General features: G+C 39.1%; 1 long non-coding RNA gene across 2 annotated transcripts in view; it reads right to left on the bottom strand.

Annotated features, from left to right (window-relative positions):
* Nucleotides 1-4,479: 4,479 nt before the first annotated feature.
* LOC106734815 (uncharacterized) overlaps nt 4,480-17,989 on the bottom strand; it is a 14,601-nt gene continuing 1,091 nt past the window's right edge. Inside the window, exons 2-3 of one of the 2 annotated variants that reach the window (XR_001370369.1) lie at nt 15,926-16,571; nt 4,480-4,767 (exon numbers count right to left, since the gene is read on the bottom strand). This is a non-coding gene — a long non-coding RNA (uncharacterized LOC106734815). Of the gene's footprint in view, nt 4,768-13,660; nt 14,328-15,925; nt 16,572-17,989 lie in introns of those variants that run through there. The other variant, XR_001370368.2, reaches the window with a different exon arrangement.

Here is a 17,989-nt window from a genome sequence, read left to right as displayed (position 1 = left end):
TAAAGCGAGAGTGGAAATCAGTTATAAAACAGGTCCACATAGTCAAGACCAGGCTCTGGGAGGTCAGGCCATCAGACAGAATGATATCAGAGCAAGGCTTTTTGCCTTGAACTGGAAAGAGTATCTAACCAGAGTGGTAAACACATCCTGAATCCGTTTCCTTTTTGGATGCCCTAGGCACAAAGAAACAGCAACCTATTTGGCAGAGTGCTAAGAACAACTTGGTATCAACTGGCTTTTTGGCTGAAGCCAAGGATTATAGACTTGAGGTTTCTTGAAACTGTTCCAAATTTATTTTTGGTGGCTGTAAGTTTTCCTATAGTTAGACATAATGAAGCATCTCAAGGTGACTGGGGTGCTTGCTTTGGGTCAGGAAGGGATGGGAGAAGCCATGTATCTCTACTCAGTTCCTCTGTAGGACCAGCAAGGAGATTTCCTGAGACCCTATCCAGATCCTGCCTCTGGGACTGGCTTCCTCGGCTGTCTCAGATCAGTGTGTGTGCACATATGTCTATGCACATGCTTGTGTTATTCTGGTTTCTAATATCAGGCTTACTTTGTCACACTTTCCAAAATGTGTGGTATGACTTCAATAATTATATATTATATAATACACATAGAATAAGCTACGTACAAATGTGCTGGTCACAGGTCACCAGAAGATTGAAGATGTTCATAATATACACCAGGTTTGTGTTCTGAGGATGGAAAGCAAGTTGAATGCTGTTTTGAGGACTGTCATTGTTTTTTGAGCATATTGACAAATATTTGTGACAAAGTCTGGGCTTGATGGTCTTCTGACCTCCTGTCTCAGTGAAAGCTTTGGTCTATGCATGTCTCTGAGATCTGAACCACCTAAAGCAGCCTCAGGACTTGAATGTTTTCTTTGGCTAAACCATCTTCACCCTAACCCCAAACAACCCTAGGCATCTTCTGAACTTAAAAAATGAAAACTCCTGGCAGGGCCAGACTGTGATGAAGGGGTAAAACATGATGCAAGCATGTGCCCATAATCTGGCAAGAATGTGTTGGGAGTGCCAGTCTCTTTCTCAGAAGAAATCAATTAATAAACTTTAAAAGAAGAGTAAAATTGGAACCTCTGTTTAAAGAGGCCAAGTGTTGAATCAGGTAAACACAGCTAATGCTTCTGTTCTCATTCTGTTGTCTCAGAATGGTTAAAGATGAGCCAAAAGATCCTCACGACCTTCAGTGTTTATCATTTAGTGAAGTCATTGATCTGGTTTCAGTCTATTGCCATGACCTAATGAGTAGGTCTGATTTCAGTTGCCACGTCTTTGATATTCCAATAGTTTAGAATTATGCCTAAACAAGTATGTACCAACTTTTTTTTCCCCCCCTGTCACAAACAGGACTTTTTGTCACTAATAAAACTCTGAACTTTAAAAAGATTCTTGGAGTCTCATGCCCAGTAGCTTTTCCAGAGCTAAACCACCATCATAAAGCTCCATGAGTTTTCCTAATTCAAACTTGTGCTTCAGCATTTTTACTTTTCAGACGAAGATATCATGGAGAGGACAGTTAAGACTGGCAAGCCTTTTCTCTATCTTTTCCAAAGCTGTCAGGAATCAGCTTACTGACCACTTCTTTCTAGTCCTTTGTCTGCACCTCCTGGATCATGATTTTCATAATCTTCTTCTGGATATGGCAGACCTACTAATGCTGAACATCAGAGAACTTCTGTATCTGATTTTTTTTTTTTTTTTTTTTTACTAAACCAACACAGAAGAGATTAAGCAAGTAATCATTGGTAGTCTTGACAACATGCGCTTCAATCATGGTTTGCCATGAAAGTTAGGCAGTTCTTGCTCTGAACACTCTCAGTAATTACTTGAATTTCCTAAAAGTGACTTAATCATTCTGCAGATCTGCAAGGTTCACTTCAACCGTACTGCTCTTAAAGTCATCAAATGCAGCTTTGGTTCCTTGAGTTCTGCTGACTAGTGTTTTTCCAGTATTTCTTACATTGAACACAGTAGATGCTTTCACAACATACCAATCATTTTTTAGGAAATAGATCAATGGCTTTCTTCTTGGTTCCCTTCACCACCTTTTGTAAGGTGCTTGTTCTTGTCAATTGCCATGGTGCTACTAAGTATACCTACCTTTTATATCCATATTAAAAGTATTTATTTGTTGGTGTAAAGAACAGAGACTGTAATTCTGATTTAAATAAACCTGTAGTTTTTATAGCAAGGAGTAGTTGCTGGTGTCTGGCCTTAATCACATGTGGTCAGTGAAGCACTGAGTCACTCATTGGTCAGGAGAATGCCCAGGCTCTCAGGACTGGCTTTCTGAGCTAATAACAGGTAAGAATTTTAAGGGGTCTTCAAAAAGTTCATACACATTTGTTTTGGTGCCAAAAACCTTGAAATTCATGCATAGTTTTAAAAAAAGAATTTATTATCATCATTTTAAAATATGACCAGAGAGAGACAGAGAAAGAGGCAGGGAAACTGAGAAAGGAAGTCACCAGGTCTGGCACTCAACCCATGGTCGACCATGTGTGAGTCTAGTCTCTTAGCTACATCCATCTACTGGCCCCCATAGTTTTTCGTAATATGCATTTTCCATGAACTTTTTGGGAACTCCTTCCTTTTTCTTTCTTTTCATCTTTCCTACCTCCCTCCTTTTTTTTCTTTCCTTCAAACTTGTTGCTTTATCATTTGTCTTCTTTCTTCCTCCCTCCCTCTCTTTCATTACCAGAGGATGCATACATTTTCTAGAAAGAGACAGACAGGCAGAGAGAGGAAGAGAAAGTATCCCCAATGGGGCATGATCACACAAAAATCCCTTGTATCTCCATCCTGTTGGGACTTTGGGCATACAGATGCATGTGCCTGGTATGTTCTTCAAGATGCTGTGCTGGGACTTGAACTTTGCAGTGGCCGATCATGTGGGATTCCGCTCTTTTAACTACTGCCATGATGCCAGGCAAACCCAGCACCCCTCATATTTCTACCAGTGAGAATGGGACCTCCTTAATCTAGGTCTCCTACTCCTTTTGCTAACAGACCAACTTAAATGGGTGGCATCCAATGACCTCTGCCTACAAGAAAAATGGAATGTGACATGTTTCTCTGTCACCAGCATTCAAGAGGGGTGGCACAGATAAGTAAATTTATTTTCCTTACACAGAAGTTTGAGTCTAATAGTGTGTGTGTATCATCAACACTGGCAGTTGTGGCTGAGGTTAAAAAGATGGCCAGTGAATTGCTAGTTGGCTCTCTTCCTGGCTATTTTCATCTTAATAATATTATTACTAACAACTGCCATTTACTGAGGGCTTACTACATGCCAAGCACTGTACTTTCATCATCTCACTTCCTAAACCCCATGATCTGTGAGGTAGAAAGTATTGCTACTTATTATTACTTTAAAATATTGAGTAGTGTAATGTTAACATCCAAGAAAGTACTGCAAGTAGCCACCACTGCAGAAGTTCAGTAACAACTGGTAACACCCAGAGGGCATTATCTTAGGGCTTACAAAAAAGTATCAATTGGTGACCTCTCCACTACAGGATGGAGTGATATATATCCATATTACCAATGACAGTCACTCCAAACACAAGTAGTGACATCCACTCTCCTTCAGGGGATAGATTCACTACACCTGTCATGTAGATCAGTGACACTGTTACTGGAGACTTGGATCCAGCCAGCCTCCTGCACATGATAGAGGTTGGTTGCCCTTCTTGCGAAAGGCATCTCTGTAGGTGGCTTGATGGGCCAGGTCATAGGCCTGCTCCATTTCCAGGTGTTTGGCCTTAATCAAACGTGGTCTGTGAAGCACTGAGTCACTCATCGGTCAGGAGAGTTCCCTGATCCATGACTCTGTAAGGATAGAGACTGAAAAACTCATGCCGATTCACTGCTGGCAATCTCCCCAACACGCTGGCCAGTGCCATGCCTAATGAGGGTAAAAGGGACTCCTTTAACAACGCATATAGGTTAAGTAGCTCACCAGCATCCTCAGCTTTGCTAGTTCAGAGATTCACTTGGTTCGGTCTACTGAAATTAACATATTCTAAGTTTCTGCCCCTCCTTTTTTTTTCCTTAAGAGATTTTTGCTATAGAGCCCATACATTCGCTGGAGAGACAGAGAGAAAGAGAAACCACCCCGTTGGGGGTGTGTAGCCACATCGCAATCCCTTCTCCTCTCAGGATTTTGGGCATGCATGCACATGTGCTTGGCCTGAGTTTCAGGCCACTGGGTCCAGGACTTAAACTGTGGTCAGCTATGTGGGAGTCCAGTGCACCAACCACTACGTCACCTGCTAGCTCCAGTTTCTGCTTCTTATAAACTGATCTCATATTATTTCCTAAACATTTACTATATGTCAGGAGCCAGTAAATGGAACCAATGTAATCAGATGCTTCTGAGAAATATTTTCATCATAGTACTCATGGGCAGATTAGGTTCAAGTTGTGAGGGAAAGAAAATCTCAAATACCAATGATGTAAAGAGGATAGTTTATTTTGTAGATGAAGTTCTTGCCAGGGTTGGTATGGTAGTTGCACATTCAACAGGAAACTAGGCTCCTTCAAACTTGTTGCTTTATCATCATTTCTCTCCTTCATGGTCCAACAGCGACTCACTCAAGTTCCAGCAACTGAGTTCACATTCTGGTCATCAGGGTGGAGAAAGGAGATGGGTACAAGTTCCAGAAGTTGCTTATCCCATTGGTAAAACTTTGTCAGTAAGTTATATCTATTGCTAGGGAGGCTGAGAAATGTAGCATCTATTCTAAGAAGAACAAAGAGAGACAACCAGTCTGTTAGAATGTGGTACCCTAGTGGACAGTCCTTTCTCTGTTTTAGTGGCCTATTCAAAGGTTAAAGATCTGTCACCTGGAAACCACGCATCTTCAAAAGGCAACCCTGAATATAAAAGATTTAAGCAATTATTTGTCTTTGTTGTCCTCTTTCTCTTTTACTAGTATACTCTAATTTGAAAAAGCCCAGGTACTTTTTCAGAATAGAATTGAAATTAAAATTTTAAACGATTTATCTTATGAATTGGTAAACTTCCCCCCCGCCAAAAAAATAAAATAAAATAAAAATAAAAAGGAAAGCAGTTCCCAGAACAAGTGAAACAATACCAAAATATATGAAATACTGTGATTCTCCAAACGCTTAATTTCAACCATAATAGCCTGGTGTGACCTTCTGCCTTTCTTTCATACTTAAGACACATTTGTAGGTTGTTTCCCATTTTTTTCTTCATCTTTTTCATGCTCATTTAGACACATTTGTAGATTTTTTGTTTTTACAAAAATGGTTTATCATGATAAACACTGTTCTGTAATTTTCGTTTTGCTTGAGAAATACAACATGAACATGCCAAAGGTTAAGAATTAAAGATCTGACTCATTCTTTTTAACAGGTGCAAAATACTCCAGTGATTCACACCCATTCTCCTCTGATGAACTCTCCAATCATTTCCATTTTCTTGCTATCACACACCATGTTGCGGTAAAGTTCTTACACTGATGTCCTTATATCTTGGTACTTTAAGATAATCTTCAAAGAAGGACTGGTGGGCTTAAAAAACTGTGTATTTAAAAAATTTTTGATTGTTATTGCCAGACTACCTTCTAAAAATGGGGAACAATCCACATTCCTATTAACAATGCACAAAAGTTTCCATTTACCCTAATTCTTGTCAGTACTGGAGGTCATTGTTCTTTAAAAATTTGCTATCTGGTTGATAGGCAACAAGTGGTAACTTGTCATTGCTTGGTTAACATCTCACTGACCACATGTATATTTAATTCCCTTTCATATGCTTCTTGAAATGCAGGAAAGTATAATAGTTCAAAGCATGGACTCTCAGGTCAGACCATCTCAGTCTGAGTCGTAGCTCCATTTCCTACTGTGTGACATGGCAAGTTATCTTGTCCCTCTGAGCCTGTTTCCTTAGCTACAAAACAAGGATGAGAGACAGAGAGACAGAAGTGACAAATTACCCCCCCCCAGCCCATCACCCCCCGGTGTGGGGAAGGCCACACTGTAATCCCTTCTCCTCCATTATCCTCTTGGGATTTTGGGCCTGTGCATGCACACACACAGACCTGGTGTGAGTTTTAAGCTGCCAGGTCTAGGACTTGAACCGCAGTAACTATATGGGTGTCCAGTGATGCTACCACTAAGCCATCTGTTGATCCCTGTAAGATTTTTTGTTTTAAATCTAAATATTTCTGCACTATTTCATTTTAGTATTTAAATCTGTAGTTTTCTGACATTTTTCTTCATGTTGTGGAGATCTGATTGTTCTCTAAGCACCTTACTGTAGCTCTCTATAGCTACAGGTCAGATTTCATTTTAGAAGAAAAATTCAAAGAGATGTAGAAGAAAATATATTTGCAGCAATAGGTAATTTATTGGGCTCTTCAGCATTATCAATTTTTTTCCTTTGAATGGAACCTTCCCCTTATAAAAATTTTGACTCTCACAGGAAATATTACAATATTTCAATATGTAAAATTGAGTTGTTTCTGTTTGAATTGGTCAGAGAATAGGCTTGAGGAGTAAGATAACAAAGAGCCTTGCAAACTAGAATCGACTTTTGATTCTTATTCAAAAATAATGGGGAAACTATTTAAATGTTTTAAGCAGATGACTGAAGACCATTTTAAGTCAGGGTGATACAGGATGTTAACATGCTATGCTCATCATGCTGGGACTACAGGAAGGTTTGGGTTTGATTCCCAGTCCAACCTTAAGGTCAGGTGCACTGGTCAACACCTTTAATTCTAGTGACTTGGGGGAATAAGGTAGGAGGATCACAAGTTTGAGCTGGTCAGGGTGACATAGAAAGACTGTCTAAAAAAGTCAGGCTCCAGCATCACGGTGGTGGTGGCGGCATGAAACTGTAACCACAGTTGGGAGTCTGATGCAGGAAGATCATAGTGGCAAGACTGTCTTTAAAAAAAAAAAAAAGAGTAGGTGCTTTGCAGAGAAGATACTATAGTGGGACATCAGTAGAAGCACTTAAGTCCACTGGAAAGACATCACAATAGTCATAGCAACAATAATGTTCTCTTGGACAAGTGACTTAAGTGAAGACAGTTTGAGGTATATTTACTTGACACCAAGAGAATTTAATAATAGGGATGGTTAGGAGAAAGGAAGCTTCAAGAATAACTCATATTTTGGTTTGAAAACTAGGGTGGAAGGTGGTGCCATTCACCAAGAAAAGAATGCTGGATTTTCAGGGGAAAATGATGGGGTGTTTAATATGTTCGGTATGAGGTATCTGTAAGTTAATCAAGTGAGAAGTAACTGGACAATAGTTGGACATTCAGTTTTGAAGCTTAGCAACCGTATCTGGGCCAAAGAAACTACTAACACAGTTGTATAAAGGTCACAGGGATGAATGAAATTTTTCAGTCTATGGAGCTAAGAAGGCTTAAGGCATAGGAAAGACATCTGATTTAGTTGGGCTTCTCTGTCTGCAATAAAAACCACCCTGGCTAGGTGTAGGATCTTATGTAGCTATATGTAACAGCCTACTCAGTCAGTTTAATTTATCGGAAGGGTATGACACAGTTCACAAAATTACAGTAGCTTAATATCCAAGAAAGTCAGAATTTGGGCAACTGAGGGCTTCTCATTAACAGGAACTGGTATTATCTTCTGGGCTCACCTGGCATAGGGGAGGGCATAGCTCCCAAAGTGAAGGAGAAACAAGACAAAGGAAGGTAGGCAAATGTCCACTGCACTCAACAAAAACAATATAAGAGCCTCCACTCAACATACTGTAGAAAATAGATACATCTCACTAGAGAGAGACCCTTAAGTAATTTTCAGTTATCACATCTAGTTTTGAGTCTAAAATTTCAGCATGAGGCTTTCTCCTCTACTTAATCCCATCTTGATAACCTGTAATTTACACACTTAACCATCACAAACATACCTATGCCTGTGAGAGGAAACTGCCATCAGAATGGCTCAGCTCCAGAAGAGGGGAAATATGACTAGACTTAATTTAGATCATGCTCAAACTTTAGCAAGAGAATATGAAGGGCAGTGTATTGTAATGGAGAAAGATGACAGTGGAAAATAAAAATAAGGCAAGTTGTAAGATAATGGAGTAGAGGTTATAATCCTCCCACCCACCCAAGTCAAGAGTTTTTGGTGAATGGGGTGATCCAAACCATCACTCTTGAGATACTTAAAGGCTAGGATTTTCCAAGTCTTCTGAATCACCACAGGTATCAACACCCCACAAATCAGTCTCTTTTCTGATTAATGCTTAGCTGTCACAAAGGAGATCTTAAAAATGCTGCAAATGTCATTTGCATTATAAATTTTGCAACTGTGGAATTACTCTCCAAGTATTAGTTTTTTTTTTTTTTTTTTTTGAGAGTTTTTTGCTATAGGGCACGTGTGCTCACCAGACAGGCAGAGAGACAGAGAGAGAGAAATTACCCCCTGGGGGGGACGGCCACGGCCACACCACAATCCCTTCTCCTCCATTCTCCTCTCAGGATCTTGGGCATGCAGGCACACACGCCCGGTGTGAGTTTAAGCCACCGGGTCTGGGACTCGAGCCGCAGTCAACTACATGGGAGTCCAGCGACATAGCCATTACGCTAACTGCTGGTCCCTCCAAGTACTAGTTTTGACTTAAGACCAGAGATTCCATTCATCCTGGACACAGAAAAGCCCTGGATCTTAATTTATGCCTATAGTTAAGTTTCTGATCTTGAGCTTCTTTTCACTTTAAATTATCCAATGTGACCTAAGTAACAATCTCAACTCAATGGTCTTGGCCTTCTTTATCTATTTCTAATTGCTTTACTGTCAATAGCTACCTGAGTTTCCACATATTGCTTTTAAGAGGTACATGATTCCAAATGACAAGGGTAGGGATACTTTTACTAGCTATCTTCCCACTGAAAACTATACCCCTCCCCAACTCAAGACAGAGCAACAGTTATTGTTGCCTTTTAACTCAGTATCAGTGCAATAATCAACTTCAGATTCCCCATATTACGGAAGGTCTGAAACCTACCATTTAATTCTCTGGCCAAAACTTCTGTAATTAGCTATCTGATTAAAGCTATATAAACCCATTTTGGCTGACAAGTAAAAGGGAAATTATAAGGAGAATATATGATAAGTCTACACAAAGGACAATTTGGACAACCATGCCTTGAGAACAGGGACCAGAGTACTTTGGGGGATCTTCTTGCATCAGCTCTTGTACTTTTTTTTGGTTTTTTTTTTTTATTTTTATTTTTAGATACTACTCAGAATGACTCAATTCTTAGCACTTTTTGTTTGTGCTACCTCTCTTGATTTAAAATTCTGGTATGAGGGGAATTTTAACAGGACAAGCTAGGATTGCTCAAACTCTGCTGGGGGATATGTGGCTGGAATAATGTAATCTACAGTCCTCCTAAAACTGTATAAAATAGAAAGGAGTAGCTTTCCAAAGAAAAAGCAGGGTGAGATCACCAAAGGAAAGGGGGAGTAATTTAGGGTAGGCCAAAGCAACGAATGTCCACTATAATAATATTTTAATGTTGGGAAAAGAAACTACAACAGAACAGTAGTTAGGAAGTTAGGCAAGTGTCACAGCACTGAAGAGTGTTTCAAGATGCTGGTAGAAATTGTGCCACCAAAAGGTCAGAAAAAACATGCTTGTGTAAAAGATTTAGAAATAAAAAGGTTATTATTGACCTTGATTACATGATAAAATCACTCAAGAATTTAAAAAGTGACTTTTTCACACTTTTCTATCCATAATGTGGAGACTGCAATATATGTTTTAATAGACTAACATCAGTTGAGAACTGGAAAACCTTTGATGAACAATAAAATTCTGATAATCTAAATACACTTAGACATTCAAGAGATACTTTAAAACATTAAGAAAGGATGACTGAGCTAGGAGTTTCTCAAGTTGTAGCAAATGCAGTTTGAGTAATGGATGAAAAACATATACTGTGATATTCACTAACATAAAGGTGGGTATTTTTAATCACTTGACAAAACAGGCTCAGTGTTAGGTGACTTGCCAAGGTCACACAGTAAGCACTAAGTTTAATTTAAAATTTTATTTTTTAAATACAGTTTAAAATATGGATAGTATAAATACTCAGATACAGAAATGTATGAAGTTGAAAGTCTCATGTAATCTACGTTGTTCAAAGAAAGCCATTAACACTTTTCTATGCATTTATAAACACACGCGCACACACACACACACACACACACGTTTTTATGTGAGTTCATACAACATATTTTTCTATTAATAGCTTGTTTCTCTTAATTTATCATGGTCATTCCACGTCCATACACAATATACTTTATTCATTTTAATAGATCTGCAGATTTTCTTATATGGCTAACCCATAGCGTATTCCAATCCTTTACTGATGGACACTTAGGTTTTCTTCTTTTCCTACCATGTAATTTTTATGCTTCTGCAGTAACTTAAATACTTAGTTCCTGTTTCATTCTTTCATTCACTTTGGAGAATAATTTCAGTGACCATGACCTCTAGTTTAATAAATGCTTGGAACTGTCAAATTTGGTGGCAAATACTGTATTAGGACTCAATTTCAAGCAACAGAAACCCAACTCAAAGTAACATAAGAAAGAAAAAAAAAGAGGCTATTTATTGGTTCACATAACTGAAGAGTCTGGGAGATTTACTAGCTTCAGGCACAGTTGGATCCAGGAGCACAAATGTCATCAGGACTCAAGTCTTTCCATCTTTTGGCTTTGCTTTCCTCTGTACTGGCTTTGTTCTGACTGGGTCATTCAAGGTGGTAGGCCCTATTGATTATTTTAATCTTACAAAGTTAAAGCAGCTCAGTAGAGAGCTTCTTCTCCACAGTTCAGTAAAACTCTTAGGATTGAGTATCACTGGACAAATTACATGACCACTCCTGAAACACTATGGTCAAGGAGATGGACTTTGCTGAACTTCGCTGGAGGATGAGGTCTGAATTACATGTCCTCCCATAAAACCCAAGGCTAGCAGACTGTCCAAACCACATGGTATGAAAATAGGAAGAGGTGGTTCCAAGAAACATCAGGGAGTCATTACATGAGATGCAATGGATGCTGGACAATATAAAACAATTGATGCTCAGGATAAGATGAGATATTGAAAAAGCTTAATTTCTACTAATGACGTTAAATACTAACAGCTGGTATTGTTCCTTCCTTGGTAATAAAAGTATTGCAGAAAAACACTATGAAAGGTAAGTCTGCCCTTTCCTTAGGAAGCCTGTAGTCCATTTTAATAGAATAATAATGTCCAATAGCACAGTCTGGATGATTCCATAGGTTCAATACAAGTAAACTCAGTGGTCACAAATCTGAAGCCCAAATGTCTTGCTAATATGAATCAGGACAGCTAGCCTCCCATTGGCAAATAGTTGTCAGGCTACTTGGGTCAGTGGTAAATTTCAAGTTCAGTAGAAAACGTTTCTTAGATTCTTTTAAGTCTTTTGCCAAGTTGAATTTGGACATTTCTGTGAGTACTGGTGAATCTGACCCATGTTTGTATTACTACAAATAAGAGAAATGAACACTGCTTTTGATATAGTATACTCCTCCCAGAAGAGGTGGAGCTGAACATGCACACTGTCATAGGTGCTTACTCGGTATTTCAAAGAAAAAAAAGTTGCTGGTCAAGGTGTGCACAGCATGGTCCTTCCTGTTGTGAACATTAAGTCTTAGTAGGGTGAGGTGCATGTTGCTTCAATTAAAACATCCTTGGAATTGGGCATAATAAAGGCTAAAATTCGTTGTAGATTTCGCAAGGTAAGTCTGACTGTGGCAACTTTCTACTCTATCCCTTTGTCTCATTCTTTCCAATTCCCCGGTCCTGGCAAGATGGAGGGCTTTCTCTTTCTCGTCCTCTTTCTCTTCCTCACCAGCAGCCCTCTGATCATGATTCAGCCCTCTGATCATGATTCAGCCCCAAGCCCTGGGGCGGATGCCAACAGCATACTGTAAACACAGTTTTCTTATCTTACAGGGTCAGTCAGGTATAGCAGCTTTCATGTTCCTGCTCATCTGCCCAAGAGCTTTTACCTCAGAAGACCATATCCTCAATCCAGACTCAAGGTTGTGTTTAGGAGTCTATTCTATACACCAGGGTCGGCAGAGCCAGGTTTTGTCAAAGTTGGCCCTACTTTCTTTGGTAATGCAGTTTTCATCTTCTGTAACTCAGCCCATCTCTAGGAATCACCTTATAATCAAGGCCTCAGATTGGTTGAATGGTGCTACTGAAATGCTTAGGCAGAATCTGAGACATGGAAAGAGCAGGAAAGCTCCCAAGTTGAAGTTTTAGAGTTTTTGCTTTTTGAATCAACTATTCTTATTCACAGTGTACACCACATTCTTGAACAGATGATCATCTTAAGCTCCTTATGGTAACCGAGTTATGGCAGGATTAGAAGGAACGATTGGCAGTATAGATCGATGTCTTTTTTTCTTGAAAGAACAGGACAAAGGAGAGAAGGAAAGGACTAACAATTTGAAGGTAGCAGAAAACTGAGTTTGTAGATAACTTAAAAAAAAAAGTAATGGCTATATATACAAGTAGGTTGTTGTCCATTTTTTATTTGCTGAGGGTGAGCAGGCTACAGCAACCAGAACTAGGCTTTGCTGAATAATTTGTAGCATGAATCTTACAATCATGATTATCCTCTGCAATTCAGAGGGTAAGAAACAAGAATATAAAGAAATCATTCCCAACATTTAACAGTGCATTCATTAGAGTAGCTGAGAATAGCTGGTCATTAAAGTTTGTGAAGGAAATGATATTTTTTCTCATGACACAAATTGAAGTCTTGTTCAACATGATCTGGTCTGGGAGTTCATGAATTGAGTCCTTTCTACAGAAAGATAAGTTGTCTTAATGCCTGAGAGTACCCCATGGCAAGGAATGAAGTCAGCCACTCTGAATCAGTGTAAAACAACAGTATGAGACAGATGTAATTCCATTAAAATATCCAAGACGTTGGGAGCTCTTTAGTTTACTGATAAAATCCTTAGCAGCAGTCTTTGTAAAAAAATTTTCAAGACTATCTACATTTCCAGTGAAAAGGTAGACAACATGCTATTTGAAATGACCAAAAAGTAAGCTATCATGGCCTGGCCAAAGGGCCTGCCTCCAACTATTCATACCACCTACAGTTGATGGTATTGGACATCAAAAGACTTGTGTTAAAAAGAACATTTCACTGGCTACAACAAAACTTTCCAAATGACTACATTTAGAATCATACACATGAGAAGGGATGTTCAAAGATTGTCTCTTGAGGATCAGCCATTATGTGCAGTTAAAGCTGAGTAGTCATACTTATTTTGGGAACTAGGCAGATATGGCAGTGATGGAGAAACTGTTTTGTCTTTTTTGAAAAAAGGTTATTTGCTCAATTTTCCTGAAAGCAGTAAACTGAATTAAAAACTGCCACTAGCTGAGTCATACACTGACTTGTAGTTTGAAAAAGAAAAAAAAAAAAAAAAGATGAATGGTAACTAGGAAGTAAGACCTCCAGGAAATGTTGCTAATATGTTGCTAGTATCTGAATTCTGCTTCCATAGTTGTTATCCCTTGCACACGAAGTACAGTACCACAGTTCATGATGAGAGGTCAAATGTACAAGTTGTTCCAATATAGCCTCAATGAGGCATCAGCTTCAATATCAGTTTGCTGGCGACTCAGATATCCAAGAAGTGTTGAGACTTCAAAGTCATGTACTTCATGTATCACTAGAACATCTGGGGTTTGTGCAAGAGGTGGGTTAAGGATGTCTGTCAATAAGGAGTGCATATGACTTGCTTTCTGGCTTATCCAATTCCAGGAATCACTGGGGTGAAGGAATTAATCTAGGTGCATTCAATTCCACTTTCAGCCCATATAACTATTCTGGGGGGCAAAAATATGATCATCTTTTACTTTGTAAAGTTTGCATACAGTATTTCTAAGAAATGTTCATTATCAACTGAACATGTTAGTATCAACTGAACATGGACTGTGTTGAGTGAAGAAAAGATCAGAACGCCATTTAAGTCACATTGTTGTCTAGGGTAGTGGTTTTCAAACTGTGTTCTGAAGAATTCTAGGTGTTGTAAGGAAGTCCCCATAGGTGTCAACATGGTAGTAAAGGAAGATGCTTGTGGCAGGCTTCAGGCCCCTACATTTGCTTCACTGCTTCATCCAGAGCAGCTTCACTTTTACTCTGAGCTTCTGCATAGTTTTCATTCAAAGGGCTTCATGGTCACAAAGCCTTTGGAAAATCAATGATCTAAGAATAAGTTGTTCACAAAATGCTGAAATACAAAAAATAGGTCACAGAAACCAGAAACTGTGAGCAAAGCTTGTGGTAAGCCAAGGTGTTTTCCTATCCATTCCTTCCCTAACATGAGCCATATTACAGAATGATGGCATCAAAGCTCAAATGTGCTATAAATTGATTGCCTAAAGCTGCACTTAAAACTATCAGAAACAAAACTATTGGTTTAAGTTCTAACAGAACTGGAAATTTTACATACAGCTACAAAAATGCATCCATTTCTCTGTAATTACTTTAAGAAATTCATGTTGGATGACTTCTCTTTAAGCACTGGCAAAATCTCAGTGGGCGACAACTTAAAATTCTATGTAACTCCTCCCCCTTTTTTAGTCTCCTCCTCCCTTCCCAATCTCCTTATCTACCTGATTTGCAATGCCCTTGAACTAAGTTAACACTTCTAGGAACAGAAAAGTATATTGCTAAACGTAATGGGATGCACCCAGTTTGGGGGTAGAATTTCCCCCATACCCCTCCCATGTATCCCCACAAATCTTGTAGAGGTTCCCTTGACAGAAAATAAAGGTAATAGTCACGATACAGGGCACTGAAACAATAGGGACATACTAATTCAAGTAGTTAATGTCAAGGCATTAGAAAGGGAGATTTCAAAGATCTTCTATTAAGGTATCTCCAGGGCAATATGTCAGTAAGCAAGAAGCACTGGGTATACTGCTCTATAGCAGTTTTCCCATGCCATTAAAAGGAATGCTGCAAAATATGACATCCTGTATTTGGTTAAACTTAGGACACACTAGGCTAAATGGCTAAATGGGGTTCTAGGTGGCAAGTCTTCTGAGATCCTTTAATGTGCGATACTACTTTGTAAATTGAGGGAAAATAGTTTACAGTACTTTCCCCACCTTATTGGAAAATAGCTCTATGTGACATATACATACATAAATATCATTAGTTACACATAAATAGCATTGCTCTGAAAAAAAAAAAAGGATGGCTCATTCTGTGTAAACATTAGTGTAGAATAGAGAAACATGGGTAAGTTCTAATATGTCTAGGAATATCAGTAAGACTCAAGAGAGAGAGAGAGAAAAAGACATGATGTAGGTAGGGGATCCTTAAATTAATTAGGCCACCTGAGAAGACCATAAAAACAGACAAAAGGTCTAAAAGTAGCTTTGTTTCATGTTGGGTAACCTTGTGGTCAAATGAACATGCTTTTTTGAGTGGACAATTTTTAGGGATGTTGCCATGGGATTCTGGTAAAGACGTAGCTATCATATGATTATACATATGCTATCCTGCCTGACTGGGAGCACCAGATCAAAACGCTGGGAACTTTTCTGGGGTTTTCGGGTCTCTACTCTTTTAATGCTACAGGTAAAGTGGAGCATAAGTTCATTCCAAGGAGTACTGGACTAGGAGTCAGAAGGCCTGGCCTCTACCACTTGGTAGCTGTGACATCTTGGATAACTGCTTAACTTTCTAAATATCTATTCCCTCATTTACAAAAAGGAATAATTTACTTAGTTATTTTGACAACTGAGATAAATGTATATAAAAGTGCTTTGGAACTGTAAAGTGCTATATAAATAGAGGGGATTATCATATAGGTTCTACCTTGATGGTATCAAGAAGCCTTTTCTGGGATCTGACTGGAGCCTTGTGAGATGCTCTTAAGTAACAGAATTCCTTGGCAGAATTTCTTACATTTGTGTGACAAGTTCTGGTTCCTGAGTAATCCCAAAGAAGATGCTATGAGGAATTCACTGTGCCTTTGTTTTGATCCCAATAGGTCAGAATAGCTGCTTTCTCACTCAGGATACTAGAGATGTGAATAGAAAAAGAACAGGGTCCAGTGACTTTGACAGGATCCTAGAGAGCTCATGAAACTCAATCATTTGAAACTGTGGGGCCAATACTGTTCTCAAAGACGAGTTGTCTTTCTTCAGACGATGCTGATAAAAATTTCCCAGTCCGAATTTCTGTCTCTGAAAGCTTTGACTGAAGAATGAAATGAACACTCATGGAACAAACTGGGCCTTTGTTGTGATAAAACAGTTTCAGTTATTTGGCTTGAGGACTCTGACTTCATTATAAAAGACTGTGCTGAATCTGGGTAGAAAGAACAGGAGTGGAGGTAAAGGCCACATCATGATGGCTGAATGCTTCTTAGGTCACAGTGGTCCACTGGAATGGTGTCTTCTTCAGTAGTAAGGTGGTAGAAATCACCAAGGGTAAAAATCCAGGTACCAGAATCTGTAGGCTGACAGAATAGCACAAGGGAAGGTGGTCAGAAAATCCAGGTGAACACTCAATCATCAGGAAGAGCACAAGATTAGAAAGGGTAGGGATGAAACATGTTAAAACAACAAAAGCATGGTATTACAAACAGAAGACTCAAACATTAGAGTGGATTTGCTGTGAGGAATCAGCTGCCTGATGGACACTAATTCTTAGCAAGCCTGGCTTAGAGGTTGACAAAGGAGAAAAACAAAAACACTCATTCCCAAACCCCCACAAAAGCCTGATTAACCATCCCTAATAAAAAAAAGCAGAAATAGTTCACTGTTGCCTGACTCCTGAGAACAAACTATCTCAAAGAAGCAATGAACAGGTATTGCCCTAATCATACTTTAGGATTATGGAATAATTATACCAAGACTTCAGAAAGTTTATGGAAAAATTTAAGTATGAGCTTATTTTGGTGTAAAAAATTTGAAATCTATAGTTCCTTTATAATATGCATTTTCCACCAACTTTTTGAAAAACTCTCATTTTTTAGGCTCTTGGGCATTAGTCGATGGGAAGAAGTAGCACAAAAAGAACTGAGATTTTATATGCCAACAACAAAGCAAAAGAGATATTGTCCCTCTCTCTTTCCCAATGCCTTTCTCAAAACGTCCTGTAATCTCTTAACTTTTTTTTTTTTTTTTAAAGAAAAGGCTTAAAACTTTTATTCATGCAGGGGAATAGTAGGGAAGCCAGAAAAGAGAGAAGGAGAGAGAGGTAGACAGAGGGAGGAAAGAGGGACACCCTCAATAAGGTTTTATCATACCACTAACTCCTGTCCTTAGTTCTCCAGCTTGTCAGGATCCTGGGCATGGATGCACATGCACCTGGCCTATTTCAGGCTGACCAGGTGAGAAATCGCACTCTGTAGTCTGCCTTACCACCTGCACGACTGTGGTTCAGGACATTACTGATTGTGCCAAGGAAGTTGGGCCAAACTTTCCTTTTCAAGATTCTTTGTTCAGTAGGAGAGAAATCGGATTTGGTCCTTGCACCCTTCTTTGTTGTACCCTGTTCATTCAATATGACATGTCTTTTCATTTGAGGGCTCCCTAGATCTTCTAAAATTTAGATGAAAAAAATAATATGAAATAAAAGGAAGAACATGGCCTATATCTAGTGATTTTTCTTCTAGTCAGAGTAATTTTATCATACAGCAATTAAGCAAACACCGAGTGCTTATTCCGAGACAGACTCCTTTCTAAAATCTTATCTAATAAAGGTTTCATCATAGGTGGTGGTATGTACAAAGATGCATAAAATAAGGCCTTTCCTTCCTTTCTTTCTTTTTTTGGAGAGGTTTTTGCTATAGGGCGTGTGCACTCGCCCGAAAGACAGAGAGAGATAGAGAAAGTGAGAAATCACCTCCCCCCCCCCCCCCCCCCCGGGGGC

This window comes from Tupaia chinensis, unplaced genomic scaffold (genome assembly GCF_000334495.1).
Source record: "Tupaia chinensis unplaced genomic scaffold, TupChi_1.0 Scaffold000226_1, whole genome shotgun sequence".
In the NCBI taxonomy this organism is placed as follows: Eukaryota; Metazoa; Chordata; class Mammalia; order Scandentia; family Tupaiidae; genus Tupaia; species Tupaia belangeri.
Note: the sequence above shows the minus strand (reverse complement) of the source record. Positions and strands in the feature narration are given on the sequence as shown.